General features: G+C 37.9%; 1 protein-coding gene and 1 long non-coding RNA gene across 2 annotated transcripts in view; one reads left to right on the top strand and one right to left on the bottom strand.

The window, feature by feature from the left end:
* Positions 1–5756, bottom strand: part of LOC118231984 (raftlin-like) — a 49491-nt gene extending 43735 nt beyond the window's left edge. The window contains exon 1 of the mRNA XM_035426471.1: positions 5154–5756. The gene's annotated coding sequence lies outside the window, so the exon portion shown is untranslated. The remainder of the gene's footprint in view (positions 1–5153) is intronic.
* Positions 1311–2341, top strand: LOC118231993. Its single transcript, XR_004766191.1, has 2 exons — positions 1311–1604; positions 2118–2341. It is a non-coding gene; the product is annotated as an uncharacterized LOC118231993 (long non-coding RNA).
* Positions 5757–21881: the final 16125 nt, after the last annotated feature.

The following is a 21881-nucleotide window of genomic DNA, read 5'->3' on the forward strand; positions in this document are numbered from 1 at the left end:
TCGGCTGCAGCAGGTAATATCCTATTGTGTGCCACTGATTAAACCTGGGGGGGGGGGGGGGGGGGGGGGGGCTGATGAGGGACACACTTTATTATATTCTCGTCTAATTACACTCTGCCAGTCCTTGCAATTGACCAATCTGAGAGGCCATTCTGGAGAGGATGAGAGCCAAGGCATTGTTAATGAGGTGACCGGAGAAGAATGAAAAGGTGAAAATCAATCACAAAAAAATTCTGCTGTGAAATGGGTAATTAGGAAAGGAGGCAATGCATCACAAAGCCGGCCTAAACAAAGGGGGGCAACTTTAATGAGATGACGTGGAATACCAGAAAGAGAGGGGTTATTACCATCATGCAATTATAAACGCTGTCAGGAGAACCAACATCTCTAGTGAAAACCACACAAATAATTGTGTTCTTTCAGAGTGGTTACGTTTCTCAGTATCTGAAAGTAATGTTAAATTGTATCCATGGAGACATTGCTCCTCTCCTGTGAACAAAATATTAATGAAAAGATTACTTAATGAAGTGTGCCACATGTGTTCATTGAAGCTTAAGATATCAAAAGTGGAGAAGACCTAGTATTTTCAGTTCACTCTCTCATCCATCATGCACTCCTCTGTGTTGACAATAAAGTTTCTCTCCCAGGAATAAAAGCAGAGATGTTCATATAAATTCTGAAACTAAAAGGGTAACTGACCAAAAAAATCACAACCCATTTCCTTTAAAAAGTGCCCCTGATGAACTCATATCAAACACCATTCTCATATCCTGTATAAAATAACAATACTATGCTTTCTAAGTCCTAAAAACATACCCAAGCTTACATAAATATCAGAGCTGCACTAAGTAACATTTTAATGTAACACCATTCCAAGCTCAAACATGTCTGTGAATCCAAAGGGATGCTTAGTGTGTAATCTATGGAGGTGAAATGAGTCAGAACAAAGGCAAGATGGGGGAAGAAAGAGAAGAAAAACTAAACTCCGTGTAGGGGTCTTATTTGCATAGTGTGTGGAGACAGCAGGGTAGTGAGATGTCGTGGAGGGTATTTTTAGATCAGAGGAAGTGAGAATTGTTTATGATTACAGTGACTGTCTTTCTCCAAAAGTTCTGCTCTACACTGCCTTTCTTGGCCTCTTTGCCCTGGTCCACCATCTTTTCTCCTCCCACACAAGAGAGAGAGAGAGAGAGAGAGAGGGAGAGGAACCACAAGACGCAATATTACGGAAATGAGAAAAAACAAAAAATTATTAATTTAGCCAAGGATTTGTTATTCACAACAGGAATTTTATGTCAGTTGTAGTAAATTCACAGTATTGCATCACAATTCTGTCATTTCACAAGATAGGCTGCTTTATGCAAAGGAGAAAACGGAAGGTTTTCAGTGTAACTGTCATCAGAGGAAGGGTTGAGCTTTGTGACAGAGCTACGGCCTTCCCCCTGCTGTTCTCTGGCAGTGTTGCATAACCAGGCTGGACATGCTGTTTGAAGGATGGGTATGGTGGCTTTTGCAATGTGATATTGCAGCTAAACTGCTTGTCATGAATTTAGCTGCTGAAACTAGGACCATGTGGACTGTAGAAGAAATACGGCTCTGGTCTTGTGAGTTGAGTTGTACAGTCTGGGTGGTCACTTATCAGATGGCAAATGAAGGTTTTGTAGTGAGTTATAGTCATGGAATTCTTCAAGTGGCTTATTAGAGGCATTACTACCATTATTCTATTATTTCTAATATTGAATAATATAAGTATGGCTACACGCCATGAACATTTTTTAAAATACAATTTAAAGGAGGACATATTTCGTAAAAAGAAAACTTAAGTATAAGTGTGGTGACAACTTTTTTGAAGGTAAAATTTGTCCTCTTAATATTTTTAATAAATACTTGCATTTATAGGAGATGGACATACGTACACATACATACAGGTAACTGAGTGTCTTACAGAGTCTCTTTGGGGTCTAAAGAGTAAAAGCACTGAGCCTATTTGCAAGACATAATTTCCTATAGACTGCTGTCAGTTCAGGAGGAAAAATGGAGGGCAGAGCTGGGGAACCTCTTGTTTGGACCCTCTTCCTTCCTTTTTATCCCTGACTGTGCTACTTCCTGCTTTTCAGCACAATCAAGGAGGAACAGGAGAGATGAACAGGAGCATGAGGCCAGCAACAGGGAATGGGGGGGCCATGTGTTTTCTACGGCGGCAGAAGACAGGAGTTGAGCATGGGAGGCTGAAACAGCGGGTGACACTGGAGACAGATGGACCCTTAGGGGGGCAGGAGAAATGCTACAGAGCTACAGTCACATGTCTGTTCAGTTTAGGAATTAAAACACCCTTGTCTATCAAACACAGGCAGGATGTGCTTTTTTTTAAAGAATCAAGCCGCTCTCAATCTGTTACGCAGCAGGAAGGTATGAAGGTGTTATTTCCATGGTAATTTGCTGTAATAGTATGTTTTCAAAAGAACTAAGCCTAGCTCTTATTAGAGTCTGAAAGTTAAAAACTGAGGCGCATAGATCAAACATGTCCCTTGAACAAAGCACCTTTTTTTATCTTTCTGTACTTGGCTAGTAATGTCACATTCCATTTGATTTGAATTTGTATTTTTATAGATCTGCCATGAGTCAAGAACCCTTATTATCCTTCCTGAAAATACAGGGACTGATTTAATTCCAATGAGGTTGTACACCTTTGGTAAGATTTTGAGTTCAGCATAAAGAATGGCAGCACAACAACAGATTCCTCTGATGACAGTATCATGCTGAAACCTTTGACATTTTGGGCTAATCTTTACATCTGAAAAGCAGCTGAATGCAGATATTTTATTTAAATACTTGTGATTTGCTGCATTTGGCAACAAAGCTTCCTTTGCTTGTTGCGAGTTTCCAAATCATCAACATTTTAATATAATTTTTACATAGAAGGCTTTAAAAGGAAAAACACAAAGCACGCTGCTGTGCAGCAGCACTATCCCACATGACAACCTGGATAAAACCGAAATGAGTCAAACAATGGAAAACAATATTTGGCCGCGCAATGCACAGAGTAAACACGAGTCTCTACTGAGAGGTGAGAATGTCGGTTTAACGGTCTACAACGTGTCCCCGTTTGAGGGGATTCACAAAGATGAGATGTGCAGGGCTTATGTCGGCCCTGCAGCCGAAGCCATTCCCTTTATCGTCTCAAGGACCAAATGTGGCTCGTGCCAGTGAACTAAACGCAAGAGACGCAGTCAGGCATCACCATGGGAACAAGCCTCTTGACGAGTACTCCATACTCAGGAGAATAAAGGACACCCATTTCTTACACCCTCTCCGTCACTTTCCCCCTTCTTCCCTCCCTCTAATCATTTTGTAGAGTCAGTGTGACCGAGCTAGCCATTACATTTCTTGTTAGTGCAATCATTTTCATCACAGGGGGAGAGAACGTTTTTTTATTACTAAATGTACGCTATACACATTTTAAGGAAAACATTTTATGTTTGATTGAAATAAAATCCATAGTAGGAAAATGATTCAAGGAAAAGTATTCTCCTTTTTGCCATGAATCACACACAGAATATTTTAATAATTTGCCAAATGCATAAGGACTACAGTAAGTGTTACTGAGGCCTTCTGTCAGTTTCACACAGGAATTTTGTTATTTGGGCCCCAGCAAAGGGCATGCTGAGATTCCTTCGGTGTATATGAACTGTTTCCACATGCTGGCTTACAGCAAGACATTTCTTATTAATGTGCACTGAAGGGCAAGATCCATTGCTTTTCAGACAGGAATATTGACATATTCCCATAGAACATGACTAGATCAATACTGCTACTTATTTTCTTTATTGTCCATTACAAAGAGACAGACATGCTAAATTTACCTCCATGAAATTGAGTTGAGAGGATTTTTTTCCATCTTCGTTTAGTCACTGTAAAATTGCTTTAATGGAACAAAATCAATATTTTCCTTGGAACTTTTTGTCTTGTTCTAAGGCATAGACGTTCCTATGACTACCAAAAAAAAATAGTCCAATAGGAGAATAAGCCATTCTAATCACAGATCATAGAATGGAGCATTTCAGATAACAAAGAGGTAGCCTAAGCCTTAGAGTATAATTCTGTTAAACTGCCATTACTTTGACCACAATTCGCATATCAAGCCCTTAAGCTTCAGATTTGAATTTAGCTTGGATGTAAATGCGAATATTTCAGAAGTATTAAAGTTTATTTTCATCAGGTATCAAACACCAGTGGATGAAATACCATACCAGTACACTATAACTCGTAGCCTACTTTCGAAACCACACTTGTGTATTATCTCCTTTAAAATGCTAGGTAGACTGTAAGAAACAAGGGGATAGCCAACACTATTAGGCTATACATTAATAATGGCATTAATAATGAGTTCTGCAAATGCGAGGGAGAAATGACAGTCACGTTTCGTAATTGTAATTAATATAAACACGTTGCAAAAGCAGTGAAATACAGCTCTGTGAGCAGGTATCGAATCGGATTCTCAGCATGGAGACGCAAGCCCTGTCACCGATTTAGTGCCACGGATTCCTCAGCGGCGACGGCCTCTCTGTCCGCGAGCTCCTGGGGCGAAGGCGGCTCGAAACAGTTAAAGCTTGCAGCTCGCCGGCTGGAACTGATTAACGGCAGCTCGCTCGAGCAGTGGTCTCACCCGCCACCCCCCTTCCCTCTCTCTTTCTCCCCCTCGCTCTCTCCGGCTGCGGCGAATACAATTTAATATGTCATGCACATCTCGTTTGAAATGCTATCAGAGTTCGTGCGACGGAGCCAGGTGGAAATTTTTGGCATTCTTCCTCAGCTCAGTACCACGCGCTATCCATGAGGACTTGGCCGGATCATTGATCTGTGTGATTAATATACACTTTTTGCCCGGAGTCTATGGATTGTGGATATCGTCAGGCACTCTAAACTAACCAACTTCATACTCTTTACAATAACCTACCTGCTCAGGTTTATATTGATTGACCACAACATCAAACAATATTTAAAAATAAAAACAAAAGGAAGCTATTTTCTCTCTCTTTTTTTACTGAGTAATAAGCAAGTTTTTAATAGACCTATGACTCAACTTCCGCCTTGTCCACATGTTGAATCAAGAAAAATTTTGTTTAAGTGTGGAAACAATTTTTATTTATTACCTGTACTGAAGCTGTTGGGGACCAGATCCTGGAGGTGTGCTGTGTGATCAGGTGTGGATGGCTGTGCAAGCTCTAGTTGTAGATGGACTCATGTCAGTGAGAGGCAATTCTCTGCTTGAGTCTCTGATGAAATCCTTTGCAGCCTCTTTCTGATGTCAAGTAAATCCAAAACAGAATGCAAGCTTTTCAGTTCAAACACAAAAAGGAAAAGAAAAAAGCAGTCCTGTGTTTCTGAGTTTCAAACCCCTAAACAGACCGGTCTATCTCCTCTCGCGAGCGGCACCAGCAGAGCTGTGACAGGAGCTAAGCGAGCAGCGGATACACTTTGCCTCCTCTTGTTTAAGTCATGCTCAAAGTATGCCTCTATGATGTTCTGCAAGCTCAGGAAAACCACATCCTCTGACATCTCTACCTCCTTTCTCTCTCTCCTGCTGTATGTGCACGGTCTCGCTTCTGTCTCACTCCTCTCCCCTGACTGACTGTAAACAAAAGACCAGTCTGACCTCGTCACAGTTCAGCTCAGCCCCTCACTCACTCTAGACTCCTCTAGCAGCCTGCACGGTTCCATTTGACTGACTGAGGAAACCATCTGAGAGAAGGAAAGAGGGAGGGAGGGAGGGAGGGAGAAAGGGTGCTGAGACAGAGAGGGAGGATGTGAGAGAGAGAGAGAGAGAGAGAGAGGGCAGAAGCAGAGAAAGGAAGAGAGAGAGGAGGGCAGACAGGGATATAAGGAGAGGGAAGGGAGGGGAGTGAAAGGCCAGGAGACAGAGCAGGGGAATGGAAAGGTGCGTGAGAATGGGAGAGGGAAGAGAGATAGCAGGAGACATGGCACAGCCTGGGCACTTGAGTTGTGTGTGTGTGTGTGTGTGTAAGAGAGATAGGAAGAGATATTAAGGGGTGGGGGTATTTAGTGGTCGAGGAGGTCTGTGTCTGCACTCCTCTGTAGTGAAATGTATATTTTATAAGCCTCAGACGAGGCCCCCTATAGATGCATATTCATTATTTAGTGCAATTTGCAAGAGGGCAGACTGATACCGGGACAGACTTCTGACACAGAACCAGGTTACCCTCTTAAATTAGTAAGCAGGGACCACTGTGATTTTCACAACATTACACAACTGGTGCCACTCCTTAATCAGGAAATGCTGGGAAACAGATGTGTTTACGAGAAATTAAAATCCCCATGTGGTCTCAAAAACATGATTTTTCATTTTCCATTTTAATTAGGTAGCAGATGCAATCATGTGTTTCGTACTCCATTTGGCCACTGCTACAATAACAATGTAAACCAGACAGCTTCCATGTCACCATCTCAGTCTCCACCTGGAAAACAAGATTGGAAAAGTAAGACCTGATGCTTATGTAAACATGATTTCATTTAAATAAAACACACCTGCTTGAGACGGAAGTTCGACCATTGATTTAAATATACTCAGGTGATTTTGCATAATGGCAGTAGAGCTACAGGTTTATTATAAATGTTTCTGCTGTACTTTCAAGCAAATGTATGTAACTAATTGATTGTTAATAAAGGCTAGAAAATTGTGCTTTTCGTGGAAATTTGCTCTTGTTTATCTGAGTAAACTTTTCTGCAAGTAGCTTGCAAGGTATGTTGATTATATCGATGAAAAAACTAGTCAAGCGTATTGACCAAGGTAACATGTCTTGATATTGCACAGTCACTTACAACAATGTAAATCATTCAATTTTAATTATTGTCTTAATTTCCCTTTGAGCACGCTCTGGAGCCAAGAATTCCCCTATTTATCAGCAAAATCATCATGGTAATATATAACACTTATACAGCAGCATTCAAGGATTTCAAAATTCTTTACTCTTTCTTGCACCTTGTTTATTATTAAGTTGTACGGTTGGATGTGCCTGGATGACACCAAAATAGCCACCGTATCTCTGCTGATGAAAAGTCATGGATGTATTTAGCCAATTTTACAATGGAGTGATTGGATAGCCAGTGGAAATTTGACCATGTTATCAGAGAACCCTCCTCCTTTTGATAAAGAATACCACGGAATTTTGAATAATTAGAGTCAGGACCTTGGATTAAAATCTCTCCCAATAGATGATATCCCCACAGCACATTATCACCACTATTGCACTGGAATATTGGTTTATGACCTGGTCAAGAGGGAAGATTTCCTCCTGCTGACTTAACACCACTACCAGCAGTAACTTTATTTTCCCATTTCACCCATCCAAGTACTAATGAAGTCCAATCCATTTTGCAGAAACCTTTGCAGGACTGTACCATGGTAGGATTACAAGTTTGTAGAACAGTATAACTGATATGGGCTACTTATGCAAAGTCAAGTTATAAACATTGCTCAGTCCGAAAATATGATCTTATACTATGTAGACATATACAATACATACAATATTGAATCAAGTGAGGGTGATGTGGATGATTCTGCTCTGATCATTTTTATAAGAGCTCCAGAAATGCATTGCAAATTCCAAGTATCTTCTTGCATTACTCTTAAAACACAGTTCCAGTGTATGAAAGCTTTCATAACAGCTCAGTTTTTAATACCTCACTCGGAGTAATAAAGTAATGTTTTTCTTGTTTTTCATTGCAAGTTTCAAAAACACATTAATCACAAAGGTTTTTCAGTGCATACCCCAAACTGTCATAAAAATACAAGTGAAGGGTTAGTCATTCACACCATCCGTTCTTACAGTCATGTGGGAGGAGGGAAAGGGCCACCCTGCAAATGAAGCCAAAGAGAGACCTTCTTGTTTTCAGGTTCTTGGTATGTGGATCTATCCATCCACCACATGTAACCAATACCGTACAGATTAGCCCTGACATACAGTAATTCTTTCTATTTTCAGGTCAAAATTTGAGACCAGCAAGGCACCTAAAACACTTGTTTTTTTACATCACCACCATCTCTCCTCCCCAGAATGTGCCTGGGGTTTGATGAAACTTGACTCAGATTAAATTCTTACTAGACTTTGAAGCTTCATTAGGTAAAAATGTCATGTTCCATGGTCAGCAGAGCTTTCTCTTTCAATATCAGTAATATCCATATCTGTCAATTACTCGTCTTGACCTTTATATGAGACCGCCATGTAAGTTGTCCATCACCTCAGTCCTTGTACGTATGTACCCTCCATTTTGTGAAATCCATTAATTTGATTCGATTTATTCTAAATTCAATAATCCAATTCATATTTTGTATCTTTCATATAAATGGATATCTGCCAACTGACAGAGAACTGCAACATATTGGATATCATTAGGAAAGTGCCAAGATTCACATTGCATCTGTTTGATAGTTTTTTGCATTTGAGAGAGAGAGAAAGAGAGAGAGAGAGAGAGAGAGAGAGAAAGAGAGAGAGAGAAATGTGCTTGGATCAACTATATTTTAAACCATTAAAAACATTTTCAATTTTGTCATTAATTTCCCCACACTGAACAACAGATGTAACTGCATGTGTACAAGCACATAACCTACATGCATTCACAATGAAAATACTTTTGGTGACCAATAAAAGTGGACAAATAAAAATGGTCTTCGATTGGGTGATTTTATGATTAGAAAGCATTGACAGGATTTGCACTTTACTGGGTGGCGTGTCGAGGAAACAGCACATCATATCAAAAGGAAATCTCAAACAGGCAACATTGTGCTGTAACACCACTTGTAAGCATTAAACAAGACTGCCATCTAGTGTTCTATACCCAGTTAAAAATACAAACAAAGGTAAATAGTGCTGCTTGATTTTGAATTACTACGCAGCAGTTAAATACATTACTGAAATGAGAATAAGCAGAAAATGACCAGACAAGGCAAAATAAATGACCATGACTCTTGGATTCTTCATATGCTTGTGTAGGTGTACCCATAATCCATTATAATTGTAATGGAGTGGTTCAGCTCTCTGCATATAAAAAAACATTGCATATAAAGTGTGACAGTTCCACTTGATCCTCCAATAGCAGCCAAAAAAAAAAACCAAAAAAAAAAAAAACAACTCTGGTTGATTAGAGACAATGTAAATGGTAGGACAAGCTTGTTCAGGCATTCTGGGCTTTGTGCAGAAGGAGCAGATGTCTGCTTGGTGTTACTGGCTGACAGAAGAGAGGGAATGACAAGAGAGTGAAAGATCAGATTTTTTTTATGCTTGCATCATTCTGCGATAATTAGAAAGTGACAAATAAAGTCAGGCAATAAGGTATTTTGGCATTGAGAAGATGAAGATTTGTGGATCTTTGAGAAATAAGTAAAGCCTTCGGGTTTCAGTATTTTCCAGGGAAAAAAAGGCCAGTTTGGACATAATTTATATATCAGATTATATTTTGAGATCAGGGCCAAATATTACATTAGCATATCTCTGAAATAAATCTGAGATATGACTGATTTTCTAGTAACTGACAAGCCATCCATAAGTATGAAGCTGGAAGAGGAATTTTGAACGATCTTAGCTAGTATAACAACAGACAGAGAAGACAACTCTGAAGAAAAGATTGAAAGCTTATATCATTTTATTGTCTTACCTTTCAATGCCAGGTGAACTCCTGATTCTGTTATATTTTACAACAAAAGGTTTTGGATGTAGGAAAGAACAAAAGGAGAATTTAAATGGACAGTTTCTAAATATACCAAAAATGATAAAATCTCCAATGAATAAAGCAATATGGTAAGAGAAGGCTTGTGTTATTGCAATTCTTGTCACAGCAGGCATAAAGAGAACAGCATAAAATCAGTTCTTATAGTAATAATAAGAGAAAGCAAGACAGTTGCAATATGCTGATCAAATTCCTTCCAGAGGATTTTAGCTTACAAGCATGTATGATGCTGTATAATGTTGTCTTTTCAAACTGCATGATATCAGAACATGAGAACCACTCTTGGAGTCAGCATAGGCTAGTTAGCCACTATAAATATCAGATTTTGTATGATTTTATGAAAGGCACAAACAGTCAAGTAGTGTTTCTGTGAAAGTAATCACCTTCCTCATCGTGTGTGGGTGGAGAGCAGAGAGAAATAGTGATGTTCACCTGGCATCTAATTCTATAATGCAGTTTGGGCTAGCACTGCATATCTCTGATAATGCAGACATTTTGCTTTAGAAATTGAGCTTAACCAAAGACGTTGTGATTTACATCAGATAAACATACGCTGAGAAAAACATCACCAGCAGTGCCTGGCCCAATATTTGAACCTACTGTATGAACTCATAAGCAGCTTTTGTGTGAGGTGTCCTAAGGCTACTAATAGGTGTGGCAACAAATCCAAAAATCTACTACTTGTCACAAAAGATCTAATAAAATGGCGCAGGGCAAGATAATCATGCATACAGCCTTAAGGTTACCTTAAAATAAAACAAGGATGTATTACGGCAAAACATGAGACAGCGCTATTTGCAGTTGTATTTGTACAGTATACTTTGGTCATACAGAACCTGAATTTTCTGTTGACTTAAGAATTAATGGCAGCATGTCAGCGTGACAACAGCCCTACACCACGCATGATAAACCCTCAAGCATGCACAGACACACACACACACACACGCACACACACACACTGTATGACTTATGATTAAAATACTTCTTCCATGACGATGTATGACCATGATGATAACTCATTGCTCATATTTTCAAATACATTTCCAATACATTTAAATATAATTTGTATTATACTAATATCTCATTGCTCATATTTTCAAATACATTTCCAATACATTTAAATATTATTTGTATTATACTAATATATATTAATGTTCTCAAAACATCAACTGTCATAGATCGCAATCACCACTGTGCCAACTAATCTAGTATGGCTGAAGTTAGCTATTTCAATTTAGTCATTACCAAGCATGTCATAAATTCTTCACTCATCCAAAACTATACATATGATCAAAGATAGTTTTGTCAAAACAAATCTGAAGAATAGAAAGACAACAGAGAAAACATCTTGGCTATTATTGTAGATAATAATAACCAGGAAGCATGGAACTTTTCTGTGTGCTGAGTGTTCATACCCATATTGACACAGGGTGGGAAAGTCTTTGGAGATCCAAGTTGTGCTAATCACAGTGTTCACAGGACTCCTACTGAGTGGACTGTATAGAACTGATCACTGAGATGTCGGTTGTGGTTTGTGAAAGTGTGCCAATGTCCACACTGCACACAAATCGCTGAAACTGTATTATATGTGCACACACATCATTTACTAAAAATACATCATTGTATGTTTGAAATATAATATAATCTAACAATAATTTTGCATCTTCAGCCTAAAATGAAGTGGAAAACAAATAGTTGAGTCGGTTAAACTAAAATAGTTTAGTAGAATAATATGCTTGTTATTTTTTTCCCGTGTTGGTCAATAAACTGGTTCTTTGTCCTCAGTGTTTATAAATGACATGTGCGTTTGATGTGGCTTTATCATAATGTGAAATGAACATACCTGTAAGGAGTAGAAGCTATGAAGAAGCCTTGGACAAGGGAGGATAAAGGGTGTCAAATGGGCTATTCAAAGTAAAACCCCCAGAATGTCATTAATCTTGGAGATGGCGGGATATAATAATAAACAGAAAATGTCAATTTTATATATTTAATCATTGTGCTAATGCCTAAGCTAGTGACCATGTCTCACAACGTCTTAAACTACTCTTGAACTTTATTTATATTTATCTCTGAAAACATGCTCTGGGCAAGTGGACAGCAAATCTTATTATTTGAGGTGTAAAGGTGACTGCAATTTTATTTACAGAATGGTGGATTGACATTTCTTGAGTAACTAAATCTGTATATTTCAAAAGAAAAATATTGAAAGATTATCACCTTGATATTTTGCTGATTCAAGCCTTGAACTAATCACTTTTTCTCTCAGCACTCAAAAGCTGTACTGTATCTTATGGACTGCTTTCGGACTTTGGATATATGAGTCATTTTACGGGGATTTCAACCATATAATTGTTTTGTCCTTTTGCAGGGTGATAACAGTGAAATTGTGGGTTTTACAAGGACAAGGGCAAGTCAGTGAAGGGTGGAGAAATCATTTGTGTGTGATTTATCCATATGTGATCTAAGACAGCTAGCTAATACTCTGTCATTTACAAAAACTAAAAGTGACCTTCATTCTGTGCTGCATGGTTCTCGCTAGTCCCAACCATCTACCCAGTAGTGGATCAAACTCCTCGTTCCTCTATGAACCGCCCAGTCATTGCCCATTTTCTGCCATGGTCTGAAGACGCATCTCTTTTGACTGTACCTGGACTGACTATCACTACTCTGCAGGAAACTCCCAGTCAAGGACTGCTCTTATCAATTTGATTCCTAATTTGTTCCCGAAGCACTTACATTGCACTTATATTGTTATCTTGATGTTGTAGCTTGTCGTCACGCCTCCTCGTTTGACTTGCCATAACTTGCTCACCTAGCCTATGCTTATTGGGTGAATTGGGCTTACTGTTTTCATGGCTATGAATAACTGTTACATAATGAGTATTGCACCTTATCAAACCTGTGTTTTGTAGTTCCAATGACCTTTGCTCCAATGACCTTCGGTATACATTTATTGTGCATTGCTTTGGAGAAAAGCGTCTGCCAAATAAATGTATGGAATGTAATGCATAGTCAATAATTTTCTAGATATGTTGTTGTTCCATGATAGCATCATAGATATTGACAGTATCATCACAGATCAAACTCTGATAAACAAATTAATAACGGTGAGCAACTTATAGTCTGAAGTCATGGGCATAAATGGAAGGTAAAAATCAGCCCTCTTACAAGGCTAAAGACAACTTTCCCATTTGTAAACGCAAGCATTTTAGCCTATGTTTTAAAGTTGTAAATGTTAAGTTTTTAATTAGTTTGGTTTGCAATTGTTTGAGTTTGTACATGGGATATGAATACATTTTAGAAGTCAAGTTCTTTGAGTAAATAAATGTTCATATTTCTTCCTATTACTCTGAATGATGTAGATCAATGTAAATGCATTTCAGGTACTATTATCTTTGCTTTTCTGGTATGGTTATACAATGGGAATCATATCCTTTCGTTCCTAAAGGAGTATATGTCTGCAGTGTCTATATCATAAGTGATAATGTGCATAAGTCAAGGCTACATGAAGAATTCTGGCATTTCATACAACAGAAAGCAATGGATCCCTGTCATTGGTGTTTAATGTCCCACATTGTCCTCGTGACCTCTTAGGACAGAGCAGGTGAAACACCAAGGAGCATACCTAGCATCTGCCGGCTTGACACACTAAGACACAGGTCTGGCCTTGGTTTGTCAAGCTCTAAATAGTCATAAATGTCATAACATCATTATTTTCCTGCCTGTCAAGATTGATGACTTAATCAAAACGTCCATCATAATTTTCAGACTATGACCTACCATAGTGTAGGTGAGTTAAAGTTTAATTACTGCAGACAAAGTGGCTTCAAAAGCCTCCCACAAATGTTCTATGCTACAGTAAATGTGAATTTACTATTAATAAAATTATTTTAAAAAGACATCCTTTTGTAAAGAATTCGCATTATCAATTCCCTTTTCACTGCCACGGTCATGTCAGTTGGTATAGACAAACAAAATAGATGTTACTTGTAATAAATGTGGTAGACTGGCATTGCCGCCTCAGCATTAAGTAAAGAAATTTTACAATGCATTATTGTCCTTATTTGTGTTTTGAGAGATACTTATTCAATTCCCGCTGACACCCCAGTTTACCATAAAAAAACACATGTGGTAGTTTGTCCATTTATATGCTGAAGCTTACATGGCTCCCGGTTTACATGCTACCTATTTATAAACCTCAGCTGCTACAATAGCCATTTAGAAAAGGTCCTGAGGGGTAAACATCACTCATTCAGAATTGATATTCACAACCATCAAGCCACCAAGTCCCAGCTGCTATTTAGATGATTCAGTTTTATGGTTTTTTATTTTCATTTCTTTGTTGCTCTTTTCTGCACACAATGTCTGTGGTAGGTAATGTGCTTTCTGACCCAGGTTCAGCAAGACCTTGTATTTGGTGATGTGGTGCATATCTCATTGGATGTATATATCTGTGCAAACTGTGGTACTTCGCGTGAAAGCAGTTCGATGACGTTGCAACATCGTGTTGGAGAGGAGTTAGGAGACTGACGTTACAGAGTGAAAGTCAATGCGGTTCGCTTGTGACTTCAAGGTTTTTCCAGGCTCCTGATGGACAGTGTGCTTGTGTAATATGAATAGATGCTGTAATAATAGGTGCATGTCTTTGTAAAGCTTTACTTATGGGATGCCGTTTAGGAAAAAAGAATCCATTTAGTGGTAAACCATACATTGGTTTGTAATTGGTGCTTCTATTTGTTTGATTGTCATATGTATCGCTTCACATGTATACTGAATTTACAAAGACATGTATGGATGAATTCATGCATATATTGTTTTTTTATAAACATATGTATTGGTTTGATGCTTGTGTATTGGTTCAATATTTATTCATCTATTGGTTTCACATTGTCATGAATAAAACCATTAATTATCTTCACATAATGTCTTCAAACCATGAATTGGTTTACCATACGCATATAGTGGTTAGTCATTCAAAATAAATATCAGGTAGTTCATTCACTAGAATGAAAACCTTTACACACTGCAATTCTCTGTGTCCACAGTTTACATTCCTGACATCCTGTCTGTTCTCATATTCCATTTGCATGTGACTGGTGCGGTTCATACATAAGCTGTCATGCCAGGTTTTTTACTTACAAGTGATAGTAAAGTTGTGTTTCAGATACAGGCACTGCTGAAGAGGTGATAGTGAGAAGTGTGTTACTGGTGCACAATGCAGGTGATAGTGAAAGTCATGTTTCAGGTACATATCATGCTACCAGATATCTGTATTGGGATGGCAGGTAACCATTGCTATCAAATGTTGCCAACTTAGCCTTTGGGCCATCATACTGACAATAGAAAGATTGTTAGATAGATGCTGCCACGCTGCCGTCCATCTATGGCAACACTATACTCTGTGCGCACTGGCACTGTGTCTCATGACTGTCTGTTGCATAAGAGGATCAAGCACAACCTCTTTCTCCAAACAATGTGTTTCGCCTATCAGCTGACTGTAAAAAATGATATTTTAAAAGTTTTATCTTCAAATTTACAATATTGTTAAAAAAAACTACACAACAGACCTTTACGTCATCGAGCTCTCCATGGTATTCTTCATTGTTGGCTAGCAAGTTTGATGACAATTGAAAATGACACTCCAGTTACGTTACGCTGAAGACACACCAATTCACTAAGCCACTAAGTCCAGTCCTTCTGAACCTTGCGCCTTACTGTGCGCTTAAGCTATCCAACTATCAAATGAGCAAAAGTGGGTCTGGCCACACCCTAAATGCACTTGCGCATTGCACTTTAATGCATGTGCTAAGGCCATTAAAATACAGCCCCATGTCTTTGAAAATAAATTACATTCTAATCATACAACAAATACATTGGTCAGTCAACATTAGTCCTTAACTTCAACTTATAATTAGTGTTCATTTTTTCTTCATAAAATGTGTTATGAGTCAAAGTTAATTTGAGGCTGTGGTTAAGCTGAGGCCATAAATATGTATATTTGTCCTTGATTACGATAATAACAGAGGCAGCTGACAAACAGGATTTTTGTATATCTGATATATGTGGCCATCAGTTCATGAACAATTTATAAAGTGGCGTATATCCAACTATGCGAATTTAGACCGAGGTTGTATTTCTCCTGGTTGTTGTAATCAGTATTCAATCTTACCTGACAAGCAGCTCTGCAACAGGATGCCATGGGACCACATTCTTATTATGAGATGTTATTCATCAGGTGAATGTTGGCAACAAAGGAAGATGCATAATTAAACCTTTAGACTGAAATCCAATACCGGCAACCAAGACTACCAGAGGTTATTCAGGAATTAGATTTCTATCCATATCTGATTTCTTCCTGTTTAACCCATATTTATCAAGAGATCAGATATATGTCACATAAAAAGAGGTCTTAGTCACCCTTCACTACAGTAGAGCCCTCCCTACACTCAAAATCTGGACACACCTCACCCACAATAGAGAAATATAAGACACTTCCATATCCTGTCGTTTCTATTGGTTTTGCTGTGACCTGTTCATGTTGTGACTAGCGTTGTGCTCTTGCAAGAATTTTCACTGTACACAGCTGGCCCCTCCTGTGTCAACTGATTATTTTATTTCATACAATAAAAATTGTAAATTTAATTATCACATCTTCCAAGGAAGTTATGTTATGACGTACATCTGTCCGTCTGTTTGTCCATCTGACCTTGACAGACACATCTGGAAAAGTAATGGCCAAATTGCCATGGAATTTGCTGTGCACATTCATGTTCCCAAGACGATGAAACTTATTGATTCTGGTGACCCCATGACCTATCCTCTCGCACCACCATCAGACAACATTCAAATTGTGATTGTCATATTGCAGAAAGTAATGACCGGATTGCCGTGAGATTTGCTGTGTACCGTGTGCACGTTCATGTTCAACAGAAGAAACCTATTGATTTTGATGACCCCATGACATTAGCACCAACATCAGGCCAAACATATCTAGAAACATCGAGGCCAAGACACGCTACTGAGTGCTTTCTTTCTATTTATTCTATTCTGTTTTGTTGATATGCAAGAGGATTACAGCAAATGTCTCATGCATAGCATTTTGGTTCAAAAATCATTCAGATAGATCAATTCTAATTTCATTAGCAACCATTCTATAACATTCTCTTGATTTTTGTGCATGTACTGTATAAAATGCAGAAATAACTATAAATAGCTATAGTATTAATAGCTCACATGCATTCATGAGAAATTGCAGAACTGCACATAAAAGTGATGAAAAGTAAACATTTTACTGCAGGTGTTCTTCTTTTGTTCAGTAGAATTATTCATGACTGAGCTTCAACACCCAGCAATATGATTAACTAATATGCTAATATGATAAGCTCTCATTGAAGTTTAGCTTGTCCTTTTGAACATTTGGGTTCGCTCTCTAAAGATGTGACATGAATGATACAAAATACTTAGAGGGTCAATTTATGTTCAGTTTTTTTTTTTTTTTTTTTAACCCATTAGCCAAGCCATACTTTTGTCTTGTAAGTAAGGAAGCTGCGCCTCCTTGAAGCATTAGACATAGTGTGACAACTGTTTCATCAGCACCTGATGTTTAGCACAGTGCTATGGCCAAATCATTGCCTGAGGAAAAATATGACCGAAAGCTAAATAAAAAAAAATTGCTTAATCAAATTACAGCATACTTTATAAACAGGTGGCTGGTGCTTGTTTTTTTCCAGACAACACTGAGAAAAACATGAAACAAGAATAAGGAAGAAGGTTTGGTTTGCTTAACTTCTATTATGATGGTCATGGTATCAGAGTACACATGTATTTTATTCATTTTCTTCAAATCATGGTGAGCCTGAAATACCTTAGATGTAATGAAATGAAATTAATAGTCAAAATTTTCATATTTAATAGATTTTTGTTCTTGGTCTCTTAAATATGTCCTAATCAGGTTCATCCCTGCTTAGCATCTGCAAAACTGACTAGAGCAGCACACTAAATTCCAGGGCAGCCGATGTAGCTAATGGCACCTGCCATATGACACCCTATATGAATACTGATGCTGCTATTTTCCAGTACCCCAGGCAATATTATTCAGAGCATCATAAATAGTTTTTTCAATAATAAATAATATAAAAATTTAGCAAGTACTTGTTCTGAACAATGTAACTGTTATGAACAATTTTTTCCTATTTATTTTTGCTTTCATGTTTTCTTGACATTTAAAGTGTGTCAATATCACACTTTTTTCAGAACAACATTTTTTAGCCTCATTGCTGTTGTTTCGTGTGTAGCTATTGACCACAAGATGTGCTGTGCATGCATTGATAAACAGTGAAGATAATTCATAAATATACAAAAACAAAGAACCGTTAGTGAAATTGTCTAGTTGTACAACACTTTATACTAAGATAAAAACATAAAAATTGTTATGATTTTCCTCATAATGTTCATTTCCAGATATCCAGGCTTTTAATGTAAATATCTGTCAGCATTCACACAATGAACAGACAGAATATATCAAAAGTCATCTGTGTTTCTTGAAAGGACTGGATGAAGACATGCAACTCATCTCTTCTTCATAGCCTGACATTTAACAGATTTACTGACTCATGGTTTCCAGATTTAAGCTGTGCTGTCCAGCTGTCAAGCTTGTTGAAAGATCACTGAAACCATCACAAATGTGTCCAGTAAACTGATTTACTCAACAACATTCTTGACAGGCAAATTCTGAATATCTAAAACAATAAGAAAATCACCAAACAATCACCATGCTAGAATAAAACAACAGACCTACATTACTTAAAATGACTGATTAACCTTTATCTTTATCTAATCCAATGTTTTATTTGGAAATGTTTAATTAAAAAGCTGTCCATGGTGTTTGTCCTATAAAGAACTGTGCCAAGGCACAAGGACCACATTTTTATTTTGACTTTCTTTTTAATGTTTATTTCAGTCATGTTTAATTTAATAGCAGTGAGTTTAAGTGAAACAAGATACATAAATCCACCAGTAAACCATATTAAACAATACTGTTGTTTTTACTAAAAACATAATAATAATAATAATAATAATAATAATAATACAATAGACAATGGACGACAGTGCCATGGACCAGGAGTTTTTGAGAACTAATGAAGTTCACTGTTAGAAGAAAAAATAACAGGGGGATTCATACAGGTCAGAGGGAGATAAATGTAAGTTAGTATTTACGCTCACTTCATGATTTACATGCCTCAAGTATATGATACAAATATTCAGGCCTGTATTATTTTGGTTTATAAGCAATGCAAAAACACAAACTGCTTTTCATTAAAGATGTCCTTTTGAGTTTTGAAGAATGGTGGGTGGCATGGTAATGCAGTGGACAGCACTGCCATCTCACCCAGCGAGCCCTCAACCACTCCCCCCCCCCCGACCCTGACCAAACCAAATGGTTAGATAATGGATGGATGTAAGATGTAAGATAAACTAGTGAATTAGTCAATAGCCACTAGCCAACTAGTCACTGTAACAGTTTTTTTCAGTGAATATTAAAAAAAGAAGCAAATATGTTTGTAGCCAGAGAACTAACAAATGCAACACACATGAGAATTCTGGGAAACGCTTTGAAAGGAATCTGTGCAATTAACTCTCCTCATGAATCAGTGCCAGGGCTATTAACTGTCTTCTGTATAGTCCTGAGAGCCAAGGCAGCAATTACGTGATGTTAACAAAATAAAAATGCTAAACTAAATATAAAACATGTCATTATTGCAATGAGTAGGCTTACTAGGACTGCAGTACAATACAGTAAGTTCTGTTTTCAAATTACCTCTTGTCCTGTCTTGCCCTCTTCATCTGTGTGACCGATATTGAGTTAACCGTTTACAGTGGGCCATTTGAGTTTAAATACACTTACCAGCAGTTCAAAATTATGATTTTTTCAGTTATATTAATGTTCCCAAATGAATTAGCCTTTTGCGAGAAGTTTTTTTTTTTTTTTTTACTGAACAGCAGCATTATTTATTTATTTATTTTTAACCAGCAGATGTCTCTGCTGTGCAATTTCATAATGTTCATCTGTGAAAACAAGGCAATATAGCCTACCTTTCATGGGGACCTAGCCTGTAACCTAAAAAGTGTTACGTGATATTTTATATATTTTCTTTTATGACGTAGCTTTTATTTTTTCCACCCTTAGTCCATTAGACCTTCCTCGAACTGAAGCTGTTCATCCCGAGTTGTATGTTTAATATGTCTGTGACCTGCAGACAAAGTTACTCATCTTCGAACTACATGTATGATCCCATATCCAATGTGCTGTGCTGCCCTCAGCCCGTAGAGCTCACAAGAGCATCATCAGATCTGTACAGACCCGGCACCAGCTGTGTGATATGCGACCCATCAAGATATTCCTCCATGAATGCATGTGTATGAATAACTTTATATTTCAGTCTAAAATGATTTTATACCAGGCAGTGTTAAATGCTTTATTTGGAGTACAGTGAAATATGCCAAAATGTCTTAATAGAGAATTAAGTGAGTGTTACAGACAATAAGAAATATTTGCCACGTTGTTGACATGCTAATGGAAAGTGAAAGTAAAACAGATCTAGCTATGTATGTTTTCTTAACACATCATGTGGAGAGCTGAGCTCAATGACTGGTCCATTCATACCATATCATATCATTGAGGCAAGTAGCTGAACTGTAGTGGTTACCAAACACATTAAGAAACATATACAGTGCATGTGCATGGACCTTTTATCAAGGGTTATATTGATGTCAAAAAACATGTCTCTAAATTTTTATAAAATTCAGGTCTCACAGGTAGAATTCGAAACTGGACCTACTGGAACACATCTCCACTTAACTGCCCACACAGTTTAGTACAGTGCTAAAATGTGCCCATGTTACTGATTAACCAAACTTGATCACCGTACACCAGTGGAGTTTGGCTCATTTCTCTCAGAAAAACCACCAGACTCAGAACTATGATAATGATATTAATGACCAGATGGGGGCCATGTTCAAATCTACTGAAATGATTCATCCTGAACCAATGAGTGAGTTTTCTGGCTGAATTTGCTAACCCTTTCTTTAAATGGTCAGACCACAATATCACAGTCTAAGCCAGCCAAAGTCCTTGCCCCATGAAGAGTAAATATCTTCTTTTGAAACTGCGCCTCTTTTCTATATTTCCCCAGTATGGGGTACCAGGAGCCCCTCAAGGGTTGGGCTCCCATGGACTTTGTTGACTGCTACCGACTCTACGTGCAGGGAAGCAGGCTCCACCAGCAGTGGGGATTTCAGGAGGCTGAGTCTAATACCTGAGCCTTAGCTGTGGAATGCAAGATCACAATCCTATTAAAAGGAGCCAGTCTCATGTGCTTTACTAGTACAAGTGTAGCACAGATTTATGGCAGGGGTTTGGAGAAGTAACAAAATTGACAAACTCATTGAACACTCCTGTTTGTTTTTTCATCCACTTTGAAATCAAACTGGAAATTCCCTGCCTTGACCAACACTTCACTGAGAACTTTGCCAAAAAATAAGGCTTAATACTGGCACTGAATAAATGGCCAGTAGAACATGATATACTGTATTCTAGACTTTGAGTGTATTCCCTGCTTATTTTTTTATTTATTTTTCTACTTGTCTCTGATGAGTAGAAAACCTGAACCCACAGTGCTCTATGGACCTACAATCACATGATATCAACAAATAGGACACACTGCCCATGCATATCTAGAACAACACAGCCTTACATAACAGCAATCAAAAGCAAAAATGGGAGTGTTCTATTGCCATAATATGTAGGTGTAGTTTCAAATTGTTAATGCTGGCATTTGAGTGATAGAAAGTTTTGTTTTGTTTGGTTGGTAGTGGTTGGTACAGTGTGAAGGGTGGTTTTAAGAAGGGGAGTGTAGCTGATTTGGACAATGAACCAGTCAAACAAACCTACAGTGCTGTGAAAAAAGTATCTGCCCCTTCTTAATTTCCTCTATATTTATCACACTGAGTGGCCTTAGATCTTTAGACAAAATGTAATATTAGACAGAGGCGTAAACACAAAGAACATTTCAAAAAAATCATTTAATTTACTGAAAAAAGTTATCAAAAACCCATATCACCCATGTGACAAAGTA

This window comes from Anguilla anguilla, chromosome 1 (genome assembly GCF_013347855.1).
Source record: "Anguilla anguilla isolate fAngAng1 chromosome 1, fAngAng1.pri, whole genome shotgun sequence".
Lineage (NCBI taxonomy): Eukaryota > Metazoa > Chordata > Actinopteri > Anguilliformes > Anguillidae > Anguilla > Anguilla anguilla.